This window comes from Paralichthys olivaceus, chromosome 12, assembly GCF_024713975.1.
Source record: "Paralichthys olivaceus isolate ysfri-2021 chromosome 12, ASM2471397v2, whole genome shotgun sequence".
Classification (NCBI taxonomy): domain Eukaryota; kingdom Metazoa; phylum Chordata; class Actinopteri; order Pleuronectiformes; family Paralichthyidae; genus Paralichthys; species Paralichthys olivaceus.
Genome location: NC_091104.1, coordinates 402625 through 421802, shown reverse-complemented (window position 1 = coordinate 421802; position 19178 = coordinate 402625). Strand labels below are relative to the sequence as shown.

Sequence of the window (19178 nt, the reverse complement as noted above, 5' to 3'; positions counted from 1 at the left end):
TGCTGACTCTGGTTTCTCTTCAAAGCGCAGAAGTCTTTCGCCTTTTACTAAAGACTTCCGTGGAGAGGAACATCCATGAGTTGAATATATTTTTGGAAGGCTTTGCTGTATTGCTGAGCCTTTTGAAATTGTGAAAAGTCAAAGAGCTGTCCAACTTCAGAAACCCTGTGTCCACAAAGGAGAGGTTGGGCGGAGGCGATAAGCAGCAGCCATTGTTATGCGTGCGTACGTACGAGGTACCACAACACGTGAGATTTGTGCCAAGAGCTCGGCACGGACATCCACCACTTGGGGGTTATCGCTTCTCGGCCTTTTGGCTAAGATCAAGTGTAGTATCTGTTCTTATCAGTTTAATATCTGATATGTCCTCTATAAGAGGACTACATATTAAGCCGATTTTTAGCACGAGGGGCTGAAATTTGGAGCTTGCTCCTTTCACTCCACGCATCGACCTAGCATTGCAGTGCCGCTGGGAACGGTGCACTCTGTTCTTACCTTGTAGAAAACCAAGCACTCAAACAATTGTCCTGTTTCAAAAGTCAATTCACAGCGGGTGAAGGAAATGAAGGTAATGGTCCGGCAGAGAGAGAGAGAGCCAGTGTGTAAGGGATACAACGTCATAAGCACAGTCTCCTTTTGCCTTGAGTCTTGATTGAAGAACAATCCAGAAACTCTGATCAGGGGTTCCCAATTCCTTACGGATTGATATGGCTGCAGTAGATGTCTACTACACGTCTGTGCCTGACCATGCACGGCTCTCAGTGGGATCCCAATGAGCTTGAACTGGATTCCAAATTGAGTTGGAAGCCTTTGTCAAGCATGAAAACTTGTTTTCACACAAGACCTTCTGGGAGACTTGGTGAGAAGCTTGGTGGCAGCATATAGGACCAAATGTATGCAGTTCAGGGATGTATTGCTAAGACAGGCTCAAAAGCCAACCACATTAGCCAGGGCAGGAGGAAATAAAGATGTGTCTACTTTTGATTGGCAGAGGGTTGGGAATGTTGCATACTGGGATCGGAAAGCAAAGAGAGGCCTACCGTGAAGGTGGTGACTGTCACCGAGAGGCTATAATGCCACTCCAACATCCACCACAAGCCAGTGGCATCAGTGAATGCGTGGCTTTGGGAGTACAAAACACGCCGTAAAAGCTAGAGCTATACATTTTTGCCAGCATTTCTTGTAATTGAACATAATGATCAGGGGAGAGCGCGGACGCAGTCCCCCACTACCAGAAATTATGCAGTCGAGATTCCCACATTTGGGGAATTCGCAGGGGTCAGCACAACCGAAGTGCAATGGCTGGGCCTCGCCCTGGGTGAACCACCTTCTTGATCATGGTATCTCCCCTGCCAGGTAAGTATGAGTTGGGAGCACCGGAGACAGGGCCCTAGCTCTGAGACACAGTTGTTTGGCTCACGGTGCCTGCAATGCATATTCGCAGAGCCCAAAAGCCTTCGGTAACGCCTCGTCCTCCTTTGATACAGGATTTGTTGAAGTGAAGCAAACACTGCTGTGAAATGACTAGGCTGTGAAATGACATATACATTAATTTATCACATTTCTTGGCTCCCGTCCTTTTATTCCCCTTGCCAAAACAGAGTAAAACTTCCTGAGAAGCCACCGGGTAACCTCTGGCCGTCTCTGAGAAATCACAGCAAAAGCCAGATGACACAATGCCTTTGTCTCTGAGACAACACCAACTGCTATGAATTCTGGAAAACAAGCATGCAGGCAGTACAAGTTTTTCTAGCATACGTGACTGATCAAAACAGCCAACTCGGGGGAGGAGAGAACACGTCTCAGCCTTTGTCAAGCATGAAAACTTGTTTTCACACAAGACCTTCTGGGAGACTTGGTGAGAAGCTTGGTGGCAGCATTTAGGACCAAATGTATGCAGTTCAGGGATGTATTGCTAAGACAGGCTCAAAAGCCAACCACATTAGCCAGGGCAGGAGGAAATAAAGATGTGTCTACTTTTGATTGGCAGAGGGTTGGGAATGTTGCATACTGGGATAGGAAAGCAAAGAGAGGCCTACCGTGAAGGTGGTGACTGTCACCGAGAGCCTCCTCTGCTGCTCAGGAACAGAGGGCCATGCTGACTCTGGTTTCTCTTCAAAGCGCACAAGTCTTTCGCCTTTTACTAAAGACTTCCGTGGAGAGGAACATCCATGAGTTGAATATATTTTTGGAAGGCTTTGCTGTATTGCTGAGCCTTTTGAAATTGTGAAAAGTCAAAGAGCTGTCCAACTTCAGAAACCCTGTGTCCACAAAGGAGAGGTTGGGCGGAGGCGATAAGCAGCAGCCATTGTTATGCGTGCGTACGTACGAGGTACCACAACACGTGAGATTTGTGCCAAGAGCTCGGCACGGACATCCACCACTTGGGGGTTATCGCTTCTCGGCCTTTTGGCTAAGATCAAGTGTAGTATCTGTTCTTATCAGTTTAATATCTGATATGTCCTCTATAAGAGGACTACATATTAAGCCGATTTTTAGCACGAGGGGCTGAAATTTGGAGCTTGCTCCTTTCACTCCACGCATCGACCTAGCATTGCAGTGCCGCTGGGAACGGTGCACTCTGTTCTTACCTTGTAGAAAACCAAGCACTCAAACAATTGTCCTGTTTCAAAAGTCAATTCACAGCGGGTGAAGGAAATGAAGGTAATGGTCCGGCAGAGAGAGAGAGCCAGTGTGTAAGGGATACAACGTCATAAGCACAGTCTCCTTTTGCCTTGAGTCTTGATTGAAGAACAATCCAGAAACTCTGATCAGGGGTTCCCAATTCCTTACGGATTGATATGGCTGCAGTAGATGTCTACTACACGTCTGTGCCTGACCATGCACGGCTCTCAGTGGGATCCCAATGAGCTTGAACTGGATTCCAAATTGAGTTGGAAGCCTTTGTCAAGCATGAAAACTTGTTTTCACACAAGACCTTCTGGGAGACTTGGTGAGAAGCTTGGTGGCAGCATATAGGACCAAATGTATGCAGTTCAGGGATGTATTGCTAAGACAGGCTCAAAAGCCAACCACATTAGCCAGGGCAGGAGGAAATAAAGATGTGTCTACTTTTGATTGGCAGAGGGTTGGGAATGTTGCATACTGGGATCGGAAAGCAAAGAGAGGCCTACCGTGAAGGTGGTGACTGTCACCGAGAGGCTATAATGCCACTCCAACATCCACCACAAGCCAGTGGCATCAGTGAATGCGTGGCTTTGGGAGTACAACTCACGCCGTAAAAGCTAGAGCTATACATTTTTGCCGGCATTTCTTGTAATTGAACATAATGATCAGGGGAGAGCGCGGACGCAGTCCCCCACTACCAGAAATTATGCAGTCGAGATTCCCACATTTGGGGAATTCGCAGGGGTCAGCACAACCGAAGTGCAATGGCTGGGCCTCGCCCTGGGTGAACCACCTTCTTGATCATGGTATCTCCCCTGCCAGGTAAGTATGAGTTGGGAGCACCGGAGACAGGGCCCTAGCTCTGAGACACAGTTGTTTGGCTCACGGTGCCTGCAATGCATATTCGCAGAGCCCAAAAGCCTTCGGTAACGCCTCGTCCTCCTTTGATACAGGATTTGTTGAAGTGAAGCAAACACTGCTGTGAAATGACTAGGCTGTGAAATGACATATAAATTAATTTATCACATTTCTTGGCTCCCGTCCTTTTATTCCCCTTGCCAAAACAGAGTCAAACTTCCTGAAAAGCCACCGGGTAACCTCTGGCCGTCTCTGAGAAATCACAGCAAAAGCCAGATGACACAATGCCTTTGTCTCTGAGACAACACCAACTGCTATGAATTCTGGAAAACAAGCATGCAGGCAGTACAAGTTTTTCTAGCATACGTGACTGATCAAAACAGCCCACTCGGGGGAGGAGAGAACACGTCTCAGCCTTTGTCAAGCATGAAAACTTGTTTTCACACAAGACCTTCTGGGAGACTTGGTGAGAAGCTTGGTGGCAGCATATAGGACCAAATGTATGCAGTTCAGGGATGTATTGCTAAGACAGGCTCAAAAGCCAACCACATTAGCCAGGGCAGGAGGAAATAAAGATGTGTCTACTTTTGATTGGCAGAGGGTTGGGAATGTTGCATACTGGGATAGGAAAGCAAAGAGAGGCCTACCGTGAAGGTGGTGACTGTCACCGAGAGGCTATAATGCCACTCCAACATCCACCACAAGCCAGTGGCATCAGTGAATGCGTGGCTTTGGGAGTACAAAACACGCCGTAAAAACTAGAGCTATACATTTTTGCCGGCATTTCTTGTAATTGAACATAATGATCAGGGGAGAGCGCGGACGCAGTCCCCCACTACCAGAAATTATGCAGTCGAGATTCCCACATTTGGGGAATTCGCAGGGGTCAGCACAACCGAAGTGCAATGGCTGGGCCTCGCCCTGGGTGAACCACCTTCTTGATCATGGTATCTCCCCTGCCAGGTAAGTATGAGTTGGGAGCACCGGAGACAGGGCCCTAGCTCTGAGACACAGTTGTTTGGCTCACGGTGCCTGCAATGCATATTCGCAGAGCCCAAAAGCCTTCGGTAACGCCTCGTCCTCCTTTGATACATTATTTGTTGAAGTGAAGCAAACACTGCTGTGAAATGACTAGGCTGTGAAATGACATATAAATTAATTTATCACATTTCTTGGCTCCCGTCCTTTTATTCCCCTTGCCAAAACAGAGTAAAACTTCCTGAGAAGCCACCGTGTAACCTCTGGCCGTCTCTGAGAAATCACAGCAAAAGCCAGATGACACAATGCCTTTGTCTCTGAGACAACACCAACTGCTATGAATTCTGGAAAACAAGCATGCAGGCAGTACAAGTTTTTCTAGCATACGTGACTGATCAAAACAGCCAACTCGGGGGAGGAGAGAACACGTCTCAGCCTTTGTCAAGCATGAAAACTTGTTTTCACACAAGACCTTCTGGGAGACTTGGTGAGAAGCTTGGTGGCAGCATTTAGGACCAAATGTATGCAGTTCAGGGATGTATTGCTAAGACAGGCTCAAAAGCCAACCACATTAGCCAGGGCAGGAGGAAATAAAGATGTGTCTACTTTTGATTGGCAGAGGGTTGGGAATGTTGCATACTGGGATAGGAAAGCAAAGAGAGGCCTACCGTGAAGGTGGTGACTGTCACCGAGAGGCTATAATGCCACTCCAACATCCACCACAAGCCAGTGGCATCAGTGAATGCGTGGCTTTGGGAGTACAAAACACGCTGTAAAAACTAGAGCTATACATTTTTGCCGGCATTTCTTGTAATTGAACATAATGATCAGGGGAGAGCGCGGACGCAGTCCCCCACTACCAGAAATTATGCAGTCGAGATTCCCACATTTGGGGAATTCGCAGGGGTCAGCACAACCGAAGTGCAATGGCTGGGCCTCGCCCTGGGTGAACCACCTTCTTGATCATGGTATCTCCCCTGCCAGGTAAGTATGAGTTGGGAGCACCGGAGACAGGGCCCTAGCTCTGAGACACAGTTGTTTGGCTCACGGTGCCTGCAATGCATATTCGCAGAGCCCAAAAGCCTTCGGTAACGCCTCGTCCTCCTTTGATACAGGATTTGTTGAAGTGAAGCAAACACTGCTGTGAAATGACTAGGCTGTGAAATGACATATACATTAATTTATCACATTTCTTGGCTCCCGTCCTTTTATTCCCCTTGCCAAAACAGAGTAAAACTTCCTGAGAAGCCACCGGGTAACCTCTGGCCGTCTCTGAGAAATCACAGCAAAAGCCAGATGACACAATGCCTTTGTCTCTGAGACAACACCAACTGCTATGAATTCTGGAAAACAAGCATGCAGGCAGTACAAGTTTTTCTAGCATACGTGACTGATCAAAACAGCCAACTCGGGGGAGGAGAGAACACGTCTCAGCCTTTGTCAAGCATGAAAACTTGTTTTCACACAAGACCTTCTGGGAGACTTGGTGAGAAGCTTGGTGGCAGCATTTAGGACCAAATGTATGCAGTTCAGGGATGTATTGCTAAGACAGGCTCAAAAGCCAACCACATTAGCCAGGGCAGGAGGAAATAAAGATGTGTCTACTTTTGATTGGCAGAGGGTTGGGAATGTTGCATACTGGGATAGGAAAGCAAAGAGAGGCCTACCGTGAAGGTGGTGACTGTCACCGAGAGGCTATAATGCCACTCCAACATCCACCACAAGCCAGTGGCATCAGTGAATGCGTGGCTTTGGGAGTACAAAACACGCCGTAAAAACTAGAGCTATACATTTTTGCCGGCATTTCTTGTAATTGAACATAATGATCAGGGGAGAGCGCGGACGCAGTCCCCCACTACCAGAAATTATGCAGTCGAGATTCCCACATTTGGGGAATTCGCAGGGGTCAGCACAACCGAAGTGCAATGGCTGGGCCTCGCCCTGGGTGAACCACCTTCTTGATCATGGTATCTCCCCTGCCAGGTAAGTATGAGTTGGGAGCACCGGAGACAGGGCCCTAGCTCTGAGACACAGTTGTTTGGCTCACGGTGCCTGCAATGCATATTCGCAGAGCCCAAAAGCCTTCGGTAACGCCTCGTCCTCCTTTGATACAGGATTTGTTGAAGTGAAGCAAACACTGCTGTGAAATGACTAGGCTGTGAAATGACATATACATTAATTTATCACATTTCTTGGCTCCCGTCCTTTTATTCCCCTTGCCAAAACAGAGTAAAACTTCCTGAGAAGCCACCGGGTAACCTCTGGCCGTCTCTGAGAAATCACAGCAAAAGCCAGATGACACAATGCCTTTGTCTCTGAGACAACACCAACTGCTATGAATTCTGGAAAACAAGCATGCAGGCAGTACAAGTTTTTCTAGCATACGTGACTGATCAAAACAGCCAACTCGGGGGAGGAGAGAACACGTCTCAGCCTTTGTCAAGCATGAAAACTTGTTTTCACACAAGACCTTCTGGGAGACTTGGTGAGAAGCTTGGTGGCAGCATTTAGGACCAAATGTATGCAGTTCAGGGATGTATTGCTAAGACAGGCTCAAAAGCCAACCACATTAGCCAGGGCAGGAGGAAATAAAGATGTGTCTACTTTTGATTGGCAGAGGGTTGGGAATGTTGCATACTGGGATAGGAAAGCAAAGAGAGGCCTACCGTGAAGGTGGTGACTGTCACCGAGAGGCTATAATGCCACTCCAACATCCACCACAAGCCAGTGGCATCAGTGAATGCGTGGCTTTGGGAGTACAAAACACGCCGTAAAAACTAGAGCTATACATTTTTGCCGGCATTTCTTGTAATTGAACATAATGATCAGGGGAGAGCGCGGACGCAGTCCCCCACTACCAGAAATTATGCAGTCGAGATTCCCACATTTGGGGAATTCGCAGGGGTCAGCACAACCGAAGTGCAATGGCTGGGCCTCGCCCTGGGTGAACCACCTTCTTGATCATGGTATCTCCCCTGCCAGGTAAGTATGAGTTGGGAGCACCGGAGACAGGGCCCTAGCTCTGAGACACAGTTGTTTGGCTCACGGTGCCTGCAATGCATATTCGCAGAGCCCAAAAGCCTTCGGTAACGCCTCGTCCTCCTTTGATACAGGATTTGTTGAAGTGAAGCAAACACTGCTGTGAAATGACTAGGCTGTGAAATGACATATAAATTAATTTATCACATTTCTTGGCTCCCGTCCTTTTATTCCCCTTGCCAAAACAGAGTAAAACTTCCTGAAAAGCCACCGGGTAACCTCTGGCCGTCTCTGAGAAATCACAGCAAAAGCCAGATGACACAATGCCTTTGTCTCTGAGACAACACCAACTGCTATGAATTCTTGAAAACAAGCATGCAGGCAGTACAAGTTTTTCTAGCACACGTGACTGATCAAAACAGCCAACTCGGGGGAGGAGAGAACACGTCTCAGCCTTTGTCAAGCATGAAAACTTGTTTTCACACAAGACCTTCTGGGAGACTTGGTGAGAAGCTTGGTGGCAGCATTTAGGACCAAATGTATGCAGTTCAGGGATGTATTGCTAAGACAGGCTCAAAAGCCAACCACATTAGCCAGGGCAGGAGGAAATAAAGATGTGTCTACTTTTGATTGGCAGAGGGTTGGGAATGTTGCATACTGGGATAGGAAAGCAAAGAGAGGCCTACCGTGAAGGTGGTGACTGTCACCGAGAGCCTCCTCTGCTGCTCAGGAACAGAGGGCCATGCTGACTCTGGTTTCTCTTCAAAGCGCACAAGTCTTTCGCCTTTTACTAAAGACTTCCGTGGAGAGGAACATCCATGAGTTGAATATATTTTTGGAAGGCTTTGCTGTATTGCTGAGCCTTTTGAAATTGTGAAAAGTCAAAGAGCTGTCCAACTTCAGAAACCCTGTGTCCACAAAGGAGAGGTTGGGCGGAGGCGATAAGCAGCAGCCATTGTTATGCGTGCGTACGTACGAGGTACCACAACACGTGAGATTTGTGCCAAGAGCTCGGCACGGACATCCACCACTTGGGGGTTATCGCTTCTCGGCCTTTTGGCTAAGATCAAGTGTAGTATCTGTTCTTATCAGTTTAATATCTGATATGTCCTCTATAAGAGGACTACATATTAAGCCGATTTTTAGCACGAGGGGCTGAAATTTGGAGCTTGCTCCTTTCACTCCACGCATCGACCTAGCATTGCAGTGCCGCTGGGAACGGTGCACTCTGTTCTTACCTTGTAGAAAACCAAGCACTCAAACAATTGTCCTGTTTCAAAAGTCAATTCACAGCGGGTGAAGGAAATGAAGGTAATGGTCCGGCAGAGAGAGAGAGAGCCAGTGTGTAAGGGATACAACGTCATAAGCACAGTCTCCTTTTGCCTTGAGTCTTGATTGAAGAACAATCCAGAAACTCTGATCAGGGGTTCCCAATTCCTTACGGATTGATATGGCTGCAGTAGATGTCTACTACACGTCTGTGCCTGACCATGCACGGCTCTCAGTGGGATCCCAATGAGCTTGAACTGGATTCCAAATTGAGTTGGAAGCCTTTGTCAAGCATGAAAACTTGTTTTCACACAAGACCTTCTGGGAGACTTGGTGAGAAGCTTGGTGGCAGCATATAGGACCAAATGTATGCAGTTCAGGGATGTATTGCTAAGACAGGCTCAAAAGCCAACCACATTAGCCAGGGCAGGAGGAAATAAAGATGTGTCTACTTTTGATTGGCAGAGGGTTGGGAATGTTGCATACTGGGATCGGAAAGCAAAGAGAGGCCTACCGTGAAGGTGGTGACTGTCACCGAGAGGCTATAATGCCACTCCAACATCCACCACAAGCCAGTGGCATCAGTGAATGCGTGGCTTTGGGAGTACAAAACACGCCGTAAAAACTAGAGCTATACATTTTTGCCGGCATTTCTTGTAATTGAACATAATGATCAGGGGAGAGCGCGGACGCAGTCCCCCACTACCAGAAATTATGCAGTCGAGATTCCCACATTTGGGGAATTCGCAGGGGTCAGCACAACCGAAGTGCAATGGCTGGGCCTCGCCCTGGGTGAACCACCTTCTTGATCATGGTATCTCCCCTGCCAGGTAAGTATGAGTTGGGAGCACCGGAGACAGGGCCCTAGCTCTGAGACACAGTTGTTTGGCTCACGGTGCCTGCAATGCATATTCGCAGAGCCCAAAAGCCTTCGGTAACGCCTCGTCCTCCTTTGATACAGGATTTGTTGAAGTGAAGCAAACACTGCTGTGAAATGACTAGGCTGTGAAATGACATATAAATTAATTTATCACATTTCTTGGCTCCCGTCCTTTTATTCCCCTTGCCAAAACAGAGTCAAACTTCCTGAAAAGCCACCGGGTAACCTCTGGCCGTCTCTGAGAAATCACAGCAAAAGCCAGATGACACAATGCCTTTGTCTCTGAGACAACACCAACTGCTATGAATTCTGGAAAACAAGCATGCAGGCAGTACAAGTTTTTCTAGCATACGTGACTGATCAAAACAGCCCACTCGGGGGAGGAGAGAACACGTCTCAGCCTTTGTCAAGCATGAAAACTTGTTTTCACACAAGACCTTCTGGGAGACTTGGTGAGAAGCTTGGTGGCAGCATATAGGACCAAATGTATGCAGTTCAGGGATGTATTGCTAAGACAGGCTCAAAAGCCAACCACATTAGCCAGGGCAGGAGGAAATAAAGATGTGTCTACTTTTGATTGGCAGAGGGTTGGGAATGTTGCATACTGGGATAGGAAAGCAAAGAGAGGCCTACCGTGAAGGTGGTGACTGTCACCAAGAGGCTATAATGCCACTCCAACATCCACCACAAGCCAGTGGCATCAGTGAATGCGTGGCTTTGGGAGTACAAAACACGCCGTAAAAACTAGAGCTATACATTTTTGCCGGCATTTCTTGTAATTGAACATAATGATCAGGGGAGAGCGCGGACGCAGTCCCCCACTACCAGAAATTATGCAGTCGAGATTCCCACATTTGGGGAATTCGCAGGGGTCAGCACAACCGAAGTGCAATGGCTGGGCCTCGCCCTGGGTGAACCACCTTCTTGATCATGGTATCTCCCCTGCCAGGTAAGTATGAGTTGGGAGCACCGGAGACAGGGCCCTAGCTCTGAGACACAGTTGTTTGGCTCACGGTGCCTGCAATGCATATTCGCAGAGCCCAAAAGCCTTCGGTAACGCCTCGTCCTCCTTTGATACATTATTTGTTGAAGTGAAGCAAACACTGCTGTGAAATGACTAGGCTGTGAAATGACATATAAATTAATTTATCACATTTCTTGGCTCCCGTCCTTTTATTCCCCTTGCCAAAACAGAGTAAAACTTCCTGAGAAGCCACCGTGTAACCTCTGGCCGTCTCTGAGAAATCACAGCAAAAGCCAGATGACACAATGCCTTTGTCTCTGAGACAACACCAACTGCTATGAATTCTGGAAAACAAGCATGCAGGCAGTACAAGTTTTTCTAGCATACGTGACTGATCAAAACAGCCAACTCGGGGGAGGAGAGAACACGTCTCAGCCTTTGTCAAGCATGAAAACTTGTTTTCACACAAGACCTTCTGGGAGACTTGGTGAGAAGCTTGGTGGCAGCATTTAGGACCAAATGTATGCAGTTCAGGGATGTATTGCTAAGACAGGCTCAAAAGCCAACCACATTAGCCAGGGCAGGAGGAAATAAAGATGTGTCTACTTTTGATTGGCAGAGGGTTGGGAATGTTGCATACTGGGATAGGAAAGCAAAGAGAGGCCTACCGTGAAGGTGGTGACTGTCACCGAGAGGCTATAATGCCACTCCAACATCCACCACAAGCCAGTGGCATCAGTGAATGCGTGGCTTTGGGAGTACAAAACACGCTGTAAAAACTAGAGCTATACATTTTTGCCGGCATTTCTTGTAATTGAACATAATGATCAGGGGAGAGCGCGGACGCAGTCCCCCACTACCAGAAATTATGCAGTCGAGATTCCCACATTTGGGGAATTCGCAGGGGTCAGCACAACCGAAGTGCAATGGCTGGGCCTCGCCCTGGGTGAACCACCTTCTTGATCATGGTATCTCCCCTGCCAGGTAAGTATGAGTTGGGAGCACCGGAGACAGGGCCCTAGCTCTGAGACACAGTTGTTTGGCTCACGGTGCCTGCAATGCATATTCGCAGAGCCCAAAAGCCTTCGGTAACGCCTCGTCCTCCTTTGATACAGGATTTGTTGAAGTGAAGCAAACACTGCTGTGAAATGACTAGGCTGTGAAATGACATATACATTAATTTATCACATTTCTTGGCTCCCGTCCTTTTATTCCCCTTGCCAAAACAGAGTAAAACTTCCTGAGAAGCCACCGGGTAACCTCTGGCCGTCTCTGAGAAATCACAGCAAAAGCCAGATGACACAATGCCTTTGTCTCTGAGACAACACCAACTGCTATGAATTCTGGAAAACAAGCATGCAGGCAGTACAAGTTTTTCTAGCATACGTGACTGATCAAAACAGCCAACTCGGGGGAGGAGAGAACACGTCTCAGCCTTTGTCAAGCATGAAAACTTGTTTTCACACAAGACCTTCTGGGAGACTTGGTGAGAAGCTTGGTGGCAGCATTTAGGACCAAATGTATGCAGTTCAGGGATGTATTGCTAAGACAGGCTCAAAAGCCAACCACATTAGCCAGGGCAGGAGGAAATAAAGATGTGTCTACTTTTGATTGGCAGAGGGTTGGGAATGTTGCATACTGGGATAGGAAAGCAAAGAGAGGCCTACCGTGAAGGTGGTGACTGTCACCGAGAGGCTATAATGCCACTCCAACATCCACCACAAGCCAGTGGCATCAGTGAATGCGTGGCTTTGGGAGTACAAAACACGCCGTAAAAACTAGAGCTATACATTTTTGCCGGCATTTCTTGTAATTGAACATAATGATCAGGGGAGAGCGCGGACGCAGTCCCCCACTACCAGAAATTATGCAGTCGAGATTCCCACATTTGGGGAATTCGCAGGGGTCAGCACAACCGAAGTGCAATGGCTGGGCCTCGCCCTGGGTGAACCACCTTCTTGATCATGGTATCTCCCCTGCCAGGTAAGTATGAGTTGGGAGCACCGGAGACAGGGCCCTAGCTCTGAGACACAGTTGTTTGGCTCACGGTGCCTGCAATGCATATTCGCAGAGCCCAAAAGCCTTCGGTAACGCCTCGTCCTCCTTTGATACAGGATTTGTTGAAGTGAAGCAAACACTGCTGTGAAATGACTAGGCTGTGAAATGACATATACATTAATTTATCACATTTCTTGGCTCCCGTCCTTTTATTCCCCTTGCCAAAACAGAGTAAAACTTCCTGAGAAGCCACCGGGTAACCTCTGGCCGTCTCTGAGAAATCACAGCAAAAGCCAGATGACACAATGCCTTTGTCTCTGAGACAACACCAACTGCTATGAATTCTGGAAAACAAGCATGCAGGCAGTACAAGTTTTTCTAGCATACGTGACTGATCAAAACAGCCAACTCGGGGGAGGAGAGAACACGTCTCAGCCTTTGTCAAGCATGAAAACTTGTTTTCACACAAGACCTTCTGGGAGACTTGGTGAGAAGCTTGGTGGCAGCATTTAGGACCAAATGTATGCAGTTCAGGGATGTATTGCTAAGACAGGCTCAAAAGCCAACCACATTAGCCAGGGCAGGAGGAAATAAAGATGTGTCTACTTTTGATTGGCAGAGGGTTGGGAATGTTGCATACTGGGATAGGAAAGCAAAGAGAGGCCTACCGTGAAGGTGGTGACTGTCACCGAGAGCCTCCTCTGCTGCTCAGGAACAGAGGGCCATGCTGACTCTGGTTTCTCTTCAAAGCGCAGAAGTCTTTCGCCTTTTACTAAAGACTTCCGTGGAGAGGAACATCCATGAGTTGAATATATTTTTGGAAGGCTTTGCTGTATTGCTGAGCCTTTTGAAATTGTGAAAAGTCAAAGAGCTGTCCAACTTCAGAAACCCTGTGTCCACAAAGGAGAGGTTGGGCGGAGGCGATAAGCAGCAGCCATTGTTATGCGTGCGTACGTACGAGGTACCACAACACGTGAGATTTGTGCCAAGAGCTCGGCACGGACATCCACCACTTGGGGGTTATCGCTTCTCGGCCTTTTGGCTAAGATCAAGTGTAGTATCTGTTCTTATCAGTTTAATATCTGATATGTCCTCTATAAGAGGACTACATATTAAGCCGATTTTTAGCACGAGGGGCTGAAATTTGGAGCTTGCTCCTTTCACTCCACGCATCGACCTAGCATTGCAGTGCCGCTGGGAACGGTGCACTCTGTTCTTACCTTGTAGAAAACCAAGCACTCAAACAATTGTCCTGTTTCAAAAGTCAATTCACAGCGGGTGAAGGAAATGAAGGTAATGGTCCGGCAGAGAGAGAGAGAGCCAGTGTGTAAGGGATACAACGTCATAAGCACAGTCTCCTTTTGCCTTGAGTCTTGATTGAAGAACAATCCAGAAACTCTGATCAGGGGTTCCCAATTCCTTACGGATTGATATGGCTGCAGTAGATGTCTACTACACGTCTGTGCCTGACCATGCACGGCTCTCAGTGGGATCCCAATGAGCTTGAACTGGATTCCAAATTGAGTTGGAAGCCTTTGTCAAGCATGAAAACTTGTTTTCACACAAGACCTTCTGGGAGACTTGGTGAGAAGCTTGGTGGCAGCATATAGGACCAAATGTATGCAGTTCAGGGATGTATTGCTAAGACAGGCTCAAAAGCCAACCACATTAGCCAGGGCAGGAGGAAATAAAGATGTGTCTACTTTTGATTGGCAGAGGGTTGGGAATGTTGCATACTGGGATCGGAAAGCAAAGAGAGGCCTACCGTGAAGGTGGTGACTGTCACCGAGAGGCTATAATGCCACTCCAACATCCACCACAAGCCAGTGGCATCAGTGAATGCGTGGCTTTGGGAGTACAAAACACGCCGTAAAAGCTAGAGCTATACATTTTTGCCAGCATTTCTTGTAATTGAACATAATGATCAGGGGAGAGCGCGGACGCAGTCCCCCACTACCAGAAATTATGCAGTCGAGATTCCCACATTTGGGGAATTCGCAGGGGTCAGCACAACCGAAGTGCAATGGCTGGGCCTCGCCCTGGGTGAACCACCTTCTTGATCATGGTATCTCCCCTGCCAGGTAAGTATGAGTTGGGAGCACCGGAGACAGGGCCCTAGCTCTGAGACACAGTTGTTTGGCTCACGGTGCCTGCAATGCATATTCGCAGAGCCCAAAAGCCTTCGGTAACGCCTCGTCCTCCTTTGATACAGGATTTGTTGAAGTGAAGCAAACACTGCTGTGAAATGACTAGGCTGTGAAATGACATATACATTAATTTATCACATTTCTTGGCTCCCGTCCTTTTATTCCCCTTGCCAAAACAGAGTAAAACTTCCTGAGAAGCCACCGGGTAACCTCTGGCCGTCTCTGAGAAATCACAGCAAAAGCCAGATGACACAATGCCTTTGTCTCTGAGACAACACCAACTGCTATGAATTCTGGAAAACAAGCATGCAGGCAGTACAAGTTTTTCTAGCATACGTGACTGATCAAAACAGCCAACTCGGGGGAGGAGAGAACACGTCTCAGCCTTTGTCAAGCATGAAAACTTGTTTTCACACAAGACCTTCTGGGAGACTTGGTGAGAAGCTTGGTGGCAGCATTTAGGACCAAATGTATGCAGTTCAGGGATGTATTGCTAAGACAGGCTCAAAAGCCAACCACATTAGCCAGGGCAGGAGGAAATAAAGATGTGTCTACTTTTGATTGGCAGAGGGTTGGGAATGTTGCATACTGGGATAGGAAAGCAAAGAGAGGCCTACCGTGAAGGTGGTGACTGTCACCGAGAGCCTCCTCTGCTGCTCAGGAACAGAGGGCCATGCTGACTCTGGTTTCTCTTCAAAGCGCACAAGTCTTTCGCCTTTTACTAAAGACTTCCGTGGAGAGGAACATCCATGAGTTGAATATATTTTTGGAAGGCTTTGCTGTATTGCTGAGCCTTTTGAAATTGTGAAAAGTCAAAGAGCTGTCCAACTTCAGAAACCCTGTGTCCACAAAGGAGAGGTTGGGCGGAGGCGATAAGCAGCAGCCATTGTTATGCGTGCGTACGTACGAGGTACCACAACACGTGAGATTTGTGCCAAGAGCTCGGCACGGACATCCACCACTTGGGGGTTATCGCTTCTCGGCCTTTTGGCTAAGATCAAGTGTAGTATCTGTTCTTATCAGTTTAATATCTGATATGTCCTCTATAAGAGGACTACATATTAAGCCGATTTTTAGCACGAGGGGCTGAAATTTGGAGCTTGCTCCTTTCACTCCACGCATCGACCTAGCATTGCAGTGCCGCTGGGAACGGTGCACTCTGTTCTTACCTTGTAGAAAACCAAGCACTCAAACAATTGTCCTGTTTCAAAAGTCAATTCACAGCGGGTGAAGGAAATGAAGGTAATGGTCCGGCAGAGAGAGAGAGCCAGTGTGTAAGGGATACAACGTCATAAGCACAGTCTCCTTTTGCCTTGAGTCTTGATTGAAGAACAATCCAGAAACTCTGATCAGGGGTTCCCAATTCCTTACGGATTGATATGGCTGCAGTAGATGTCTACTACACGTCTGTGCCTGACCATGCACGGCTCTCAGTGGGATCCCAATGAGCTTGAACTGGATTCCAAATTGAGTTGGAAGCCTTTGTCAAGCATGAAAACTTGTTTTCACACAAGACCTTCTGGGAGACTTGGTGAGAAGCTTGGTGGCAGCATATAGGACCAAATGTATGCAGTTCAGGGATGTATTGCTAAGACAGGCTCAAAAGCCAACCACATTAGCCAGGGCAGGAGGAAATAAAGATGTGTCTACTTTTGATTGGCAGAGGGTTGGGAATGTTGCATACTGGGATCGGAAAGCAAAGAGAGGCCTACCGTGAAGGTGGTGACTGTCACCGAGAGGCTATAATGCCACTCCAACATCCACCACAAGCCAGTGGCATCAGTGAATGCGTGGCTTTGGGAGTACAACTCACGCCGTAAAAGCTAGAGCTATACATTTTTGCCGGCATTTCTTGTAATTGAACATAATGATCAGGGGAGAGCGCGGACGCAGTCCCCCACTACCAGAAATTATGCAGTCGAGATTCCCACATTTGGGGAATTCGCAGGGGTCAGCACAACCGAAGTGCAATGGCTGGGCCTCGCCCTGGGTGAACCACCTTCTTGATCATGGTATCTCCCCTGCCAGGTAAGTATGAGTTGGGAGCACCGGAGACAGGGCCCTAGCTCTGAGACACAGTTGTTTGGCTCACGGTGCCTGCAATGCATATTCGCAGAGCCCAAAAGCCTTCGGTAACGCCTCGTCCTCCTTTGATACAGGATTTGTTGAAGTGAAGCAAACACTGCTGTGAAATGACTAGGCTGTGAAATGACATATAAATTAATTTATCACATTTCTTGGCTCCCGTCCTTTTATTCCCCTTGCCAAAACAGAGTCAAACTTCCTGAAAAGCCACCGGGTAACCTCTGGCCGTCTCTGAGAAATCACAGCAAAAGCCAGATGACACAATGCCTTTGTCTCTGAGACAACACCAACTGCTATGAATTCTGGAAAACAAGCATGCAGGCAGTACAAGTTTTTCTAGCATACGTGACTGATCAAAACAGCCCACTCGGGGGAGGAGAGAACACGTCTCAGCCTTTGTCAAGCATGAAAACTTGTTTTCACACAAGACCTTCTGGGAGACTTGGTGAGAAGCTTGGTGGCAGCATATAGGACCAAATGTATGCAGTTCAGGGATGTATTGCTAAGACAGGCTCAAAAGCCAACCACATTAGCCAGGGCAGGAGGAAATAAAGATGTGTCTACTTTTGATTGGCAGAGGGTTGGGAATGTTGCATACTGGGATAGGAAAGCAAAGAGAGGCCTACCGTGAAGGTGGTGACTGTCACCGAGAGGCTATAATGCCACTCCAACATCCACCACAAGCCAGTGGCATCAGTGAATGCGTGGCTTTGGGAGTACAAAACACGCCGTAAAAACTAGAGCTATACATTTTTGCCGGCATTTCTTGTAATTGAACATAATGATCAGGGGAGAGCGCGGACGCAGTCCCCCACTACCAGAAATTATGCAGTCGAGATTCCCACATTTGGGGAATTCGCAGGGGTCAGCACAACCGAAGTGCAATGGCTGGGCCTCGCCCTGGGTGAACCACCTTCTTGATCATGGTATCTCCCCTGCCAGGTAAGTATGAGTTGGGAGCACCGGAGACAGGGCCCTAGCTCTGAGACACAGTTGTTTGGCTCACGGTGCCTGCAATGCATATTCGCAGAGCCCAAAAGCCTTCGGTAACGCCTCGTCCTCCTTTGATACATTATTTGTTGAAGTGAAGCAAACACTGCTGTGAAATGACTAGGCTGTGAAATGACATATAAATTAATTTATCACATTTCTTGGCTCCCGTCCTTTTATTCCCCTTGCCAAAACAGAGTAAAACTTCCTGAGAAGCCACCGTGTAACCTCTGGCCGTCTCTGAGAAATCACAGCAAAAGCCAGATGACACAATGCCTTTGTCTCTGAGACAACACCAACTGCTATGAATTCTGGAAAACAAGCATGCAGGCAGTACAAGTTTTTCTAGCATACGTGACTGATCAAAACAGCCAACTCGGGGGAGGAGAGAACACGTCTCAGCCTTTGTCAAGCATGAAAACTTGTTTTCACACAAGACCTTCTGGGAGACTTGGTGAGAAGCTTGGTGGCAGCATTTAGGACCAAATGTATGCAGTTCAGGGATGTATTGCTAAGACAGGCTCAAAAGCCAACCACATTAGCCAGGGCAGGAGGAAATAAAGATGTGTCTACTTTTGATTGGCAGAGGGTTGGGAATGTTGCATACTGGGATAGGAAAGCAAAGAGAGGCCTACCGTGAAGGTGGTGACTGTCACCGAGAGGCTATAATGCCACTCCAACATCCACCACAAGCCAGTGGCATCAGTGAATGCGTGGCTTTGGGAGTACAAAACACGCCGTAAAAACTAGAGCTATACATTTTTGCCGGCATTTCTTGTAATTGAACATAATGATCAGGGGAGAGCGCGGACGCAGTCCCCCACTACCAGAAATTATGCAGTCGAGATTCCCACATTTGGGGAATTCGCAGGGGTCAGCACAACCGAAGTGCAATGGCTGGGCCTCGCCCTGGGTGAACCACCTTCTTGATCATGGTATCTCCCCTGCCAGGTAAGTATGAGTTGGGAGCACCGGAGACAGGGCCCTAGCTCTGAGACACAGTTGTTTGGCTCACGGTGCCTGCAATGCATATTCGCAGAGCCCAAAAGCCTTCGGTAACGCCTCGTCCTCCTTTGATACAGGATTTGTTGAAGTGAAGCAAACACTGCTGTGAAATGACTAGGCTGTGAAATGACATATAAATTAATTTATCACATTTCTTGGCTCCCGTCCTTTTATTCCCCTTGCCAAAACAGAGTAAAACTTCCTGAAAAGCCACCGGGTAACCTCTGGCCGTCTCTGAGAAATCACAGCAAAAGCCAGATGACACAATGCCTTTGTCTCTGAGACAACACCAACTGCTATGAATTCTTGAAAACAAGCATGCAGGCAGTACAAGTTTTTCTAGCACACGTGACTGATCAAAACAGCCAACTCGGGGGAGGAGAGAACACGTCTCAGC

General features: G+C 47.8%; 24 non-coding genes across 24 annotated transcripts; 10 read left to right on the top strand and 14 right to left on the bottom strand.

The window, feature by feature from the left end:
- The first annotated feature begins 3 nt into the window (after nt 1-3).
- On the top strand, nt 4-121 carry LOC138412918 (U5 spliceosomal RNA). Its single transcript, XR_011245253.1, has one exon. It is a non-coding gene; the product is annotated as a U5 spliceosomal RNA (small nuclear RNA).
- A 176-nt stretch (nt 122-297) lies between these two features.
- On the top strand, nt 298-489 carry LOC138413317 (U2 spliceosomal RNA). Its single transcript, XR_011245656.1, has one exon. It is a non-coding gene; the product is annotated as a U2 spliceosomal RNA (small nuclear RNA).
- A 711-nt stretch (nt 490-1200) lies between these two features.
- LOC138413109 (U1 spliceosomal RNA) lies at nt 1201-1364 on the bottom strand. Its single transcript, XR_011245445.1, has one exon. It is a non-coding gene; the product is annotated as a U1 spliceosomal RNA (small nuclear RNA).
- Nucleotides 1365-2099: 735 nt separating this feature from the next.
- LOC138412665 (U5 spliceosomal RNA) lies at nt 2100-2217 on the top strand. The gene has a single exon (XR_011245000.1). It is a non-coding gene; the product is annotated as a U5 spliceosomal RNA (small nuclear RNA).
- Nucleotides 2218-2393: 176 nt separating this feature from the next.
- On the top strand, nt 2394-2585 carry LOC138413315 (U2 spliceosomal RNA). The gene has a single exon (XR_011245654.1). It is a non-coding gene; the product is annotated as a U2 spliceosomal RNA (small nuclear RNA).
- Nucleotides 2586-3294: 709 nt separating this feature from the next.
- On the bottom strand, nt 3295-3458 carry LOC138413108 (U1 spliceosomal RNA). Its single transcript, XR_011245444.1, has one exon. It is a non-coding gene; the product is annotated as a U1 spliceosomal RNA (small nuclear RNA).
- Nucleotides 3459-4293: 835 nt separating this feature from the next.
- On the bottom strand, nt 4294-4457 carry LOC138413107 (U1 spliceosomal RNA). The gene has a single exon (XR_011245443.1). It is a non-coding gene; the product is annotated as a U1 spliceosomal RNA (small nuclear RNA).
- Nucleotides 4458-5292: 835 nt separating this feature from the next.
- On the bottom strand, nt 5293-5456 carry LOC138413106 (U1 spliceosomal RNA). The gene has a single exon (XR_011245442.1). It is a non-coding gene; the product is annotated as a U1 spliceosomal RNA (small nuclear RNA).
- Nucleotides 5457-6291: 835 nt separating this feature from the next.
- LOC138413104 (U1 spliceosomal RNA) lies at nt 6292-6455 on the bottom strand. The gene has a single exon (XR_011245440.1). It is a non-coding gene; the product is annotated as a U1 spliceosomal RNA (small nuclear RNA).
- An 835-nt stretch (nt 6456-7290) lies between these two features.
- LOC138413103 (U1 spliceosomal RNA) lies at nt 7291-7454 on the bottom strand. The gene has a single exon (XR_011245439.1). It is a non-coding gene; the product is annotated as a U1 spliceosomal RNA (small nuclear RNA).
- A 735-nt stretch (nt 7455-8189) lies between these two features.
- LOC138412664 (U5 spliceosomal RNA) lies at nt 8190-8307 on the top strand. The gene has a single exon (XR_011244999.1). It is a non-coding gene; the product is annotated as a U5 spliceosomal RNA (small nuclear RNA).
- Nucleotides 8308-8483: 176 nt separating this feature from the next.
- Nucleotides 8484-8675, top strand: LOC138413314 (U2 spliceosomal RNA). The gene has a single exon (XR_011245653.1). It is a non-coding gene; the product is annotated as a U2 spliceosomal RNA (small nuclear RNA).
- A 711-nt stretch (nt 8676-9386) lies between these two features.
- On the bottom strand, nt 9387-9550 carry LOC138413102 (U1 spliceosomal RNA). The gene has a single exon (XR_011245438.1). It is a non-coding gene; the product is annotated as a U1 spliceosomal RNA (small nuclear RNA).
- Nucleotides 9551-10385: 835 nt separating this feature from the next.
- On the bottom strand, nt 10386-10549 carry LOC138413101 (U1 spliceosomal RNA). Its single transcript, XR_011245437.1, has one exon. It is a non-coding gene; the product is annotated as a U1 spliceosomal RNA (small nuclear RNA).
- An 835-nt stretch (nt 10550-11384) lies between these two features.
- Nucleotides 11385-11548, bottom strand: LOC138413100 (U1 spliceosomal RNA). Its single transcript, XR_011245436.1, has one exon. It is a non-coding gene; the product is annotated as a U1 spliceosomal RNA (small nuclear RNA).
- An 835-nt stretch (nt 11549-12383) lies between these two features.
- On the bottom strand, nt 12384-12547 carry LOC138413099 (U1 spliceosomal RNA). The gene has a single exon (XR_011245435.1). It is a non-coding gene; the product is annotated as a U1 spliceosomal RNA (small nuclear RNA).
- Nucleotides 12548-13282: 735 nt separating this feature from the next.
- Nucleotides 13283-13400, top strand: LOC138412917 (U5 spliceosomal RNA). The gene has a single exon (XR_011245252.1). It is a non-coding gene; the product is annotated as a U5 spliceosomal RNA (small nuclear RNA).
- A 176-nt stretch (nt 13401-13576) lies between these two features.
- Nucleotides 13577-13768, top strand: LOC138413313 (U2 spliceosomal RNA). The gene has a single exon (XR_011245652.1). It is a non-coding gene; the product is annotated as a U2 spliceosomal RNA (small nuclear RNA).
- Nucleotides 13769-14479: 711 nt separating this feature from the next.
- Nucleotides 14480-14643, bottom strand: LOC138413098 (U1 spliceosomal RNA). Its single transcript, XR_011245434.1, has one exon. It is a non-coding gene; the product is annotated as a U1 spliceosomal RNA (small nuclear RNA).
- Nucleotides 14644-15378: 735 nt separating this feature from the next.
- Nucleotides 15379-15496, top strand: LOC138412662 (U5 spliceosomal RNA). Its single transcript, XR_011244997.1, has one exon. It is a non-coding gene; the product is annotated as a U5 spliceosomal RNA (small nuclear RNA).
- A 176-nt stretch (nt 15497-15672) lies between these two features.
- LOC138413312 (U2 spliceosomal RNA) lies at nt 15673-15864 on the top strand. The gene has a single exon (XR_011245651.1). It is a non-coding gene; the product is annotated as a U2 spliceosomal RNA (small nuclear RNA).
- Nucleotides 15865-16573: 709 nt separating this feature from the next.
- LOC138413097 (U1 spliceosomal RNA) lies at nt 16574-16737 on the bottom strand. Its single transcript, XR_011245433.1, has one exon. It is a non-coding gene; the product is annotated as a U1 spliceosomal RNA (small nuclear RNA).
- Nucleotides 16738-17572: 835 nt separating this feature from the next.
- On the bottom strand, nt 17573-17736 carry LOC138413096 (U1 spliceosomal RNA). The gene has a single exon (XR_011245432.1). It is a non-coding gene; the product is annotated as a U1 spliceosomal RNA (small nuclear RNA).
- Nucleotides 17737-18571: 835 nt separating this feature from the next.
- LOC138413095 (U1 spliceosomal RNA) lies at nt 18572-18735 on the bottom strand. Its single transcript, XR_011245431.1, has one exon. It is a non-coding gene; the product is annotated as a U1 spliceosomal RNA (small nuclear RNA).
- Nucleotides 18736-19178: the final 443 nt, after the last annotated feature.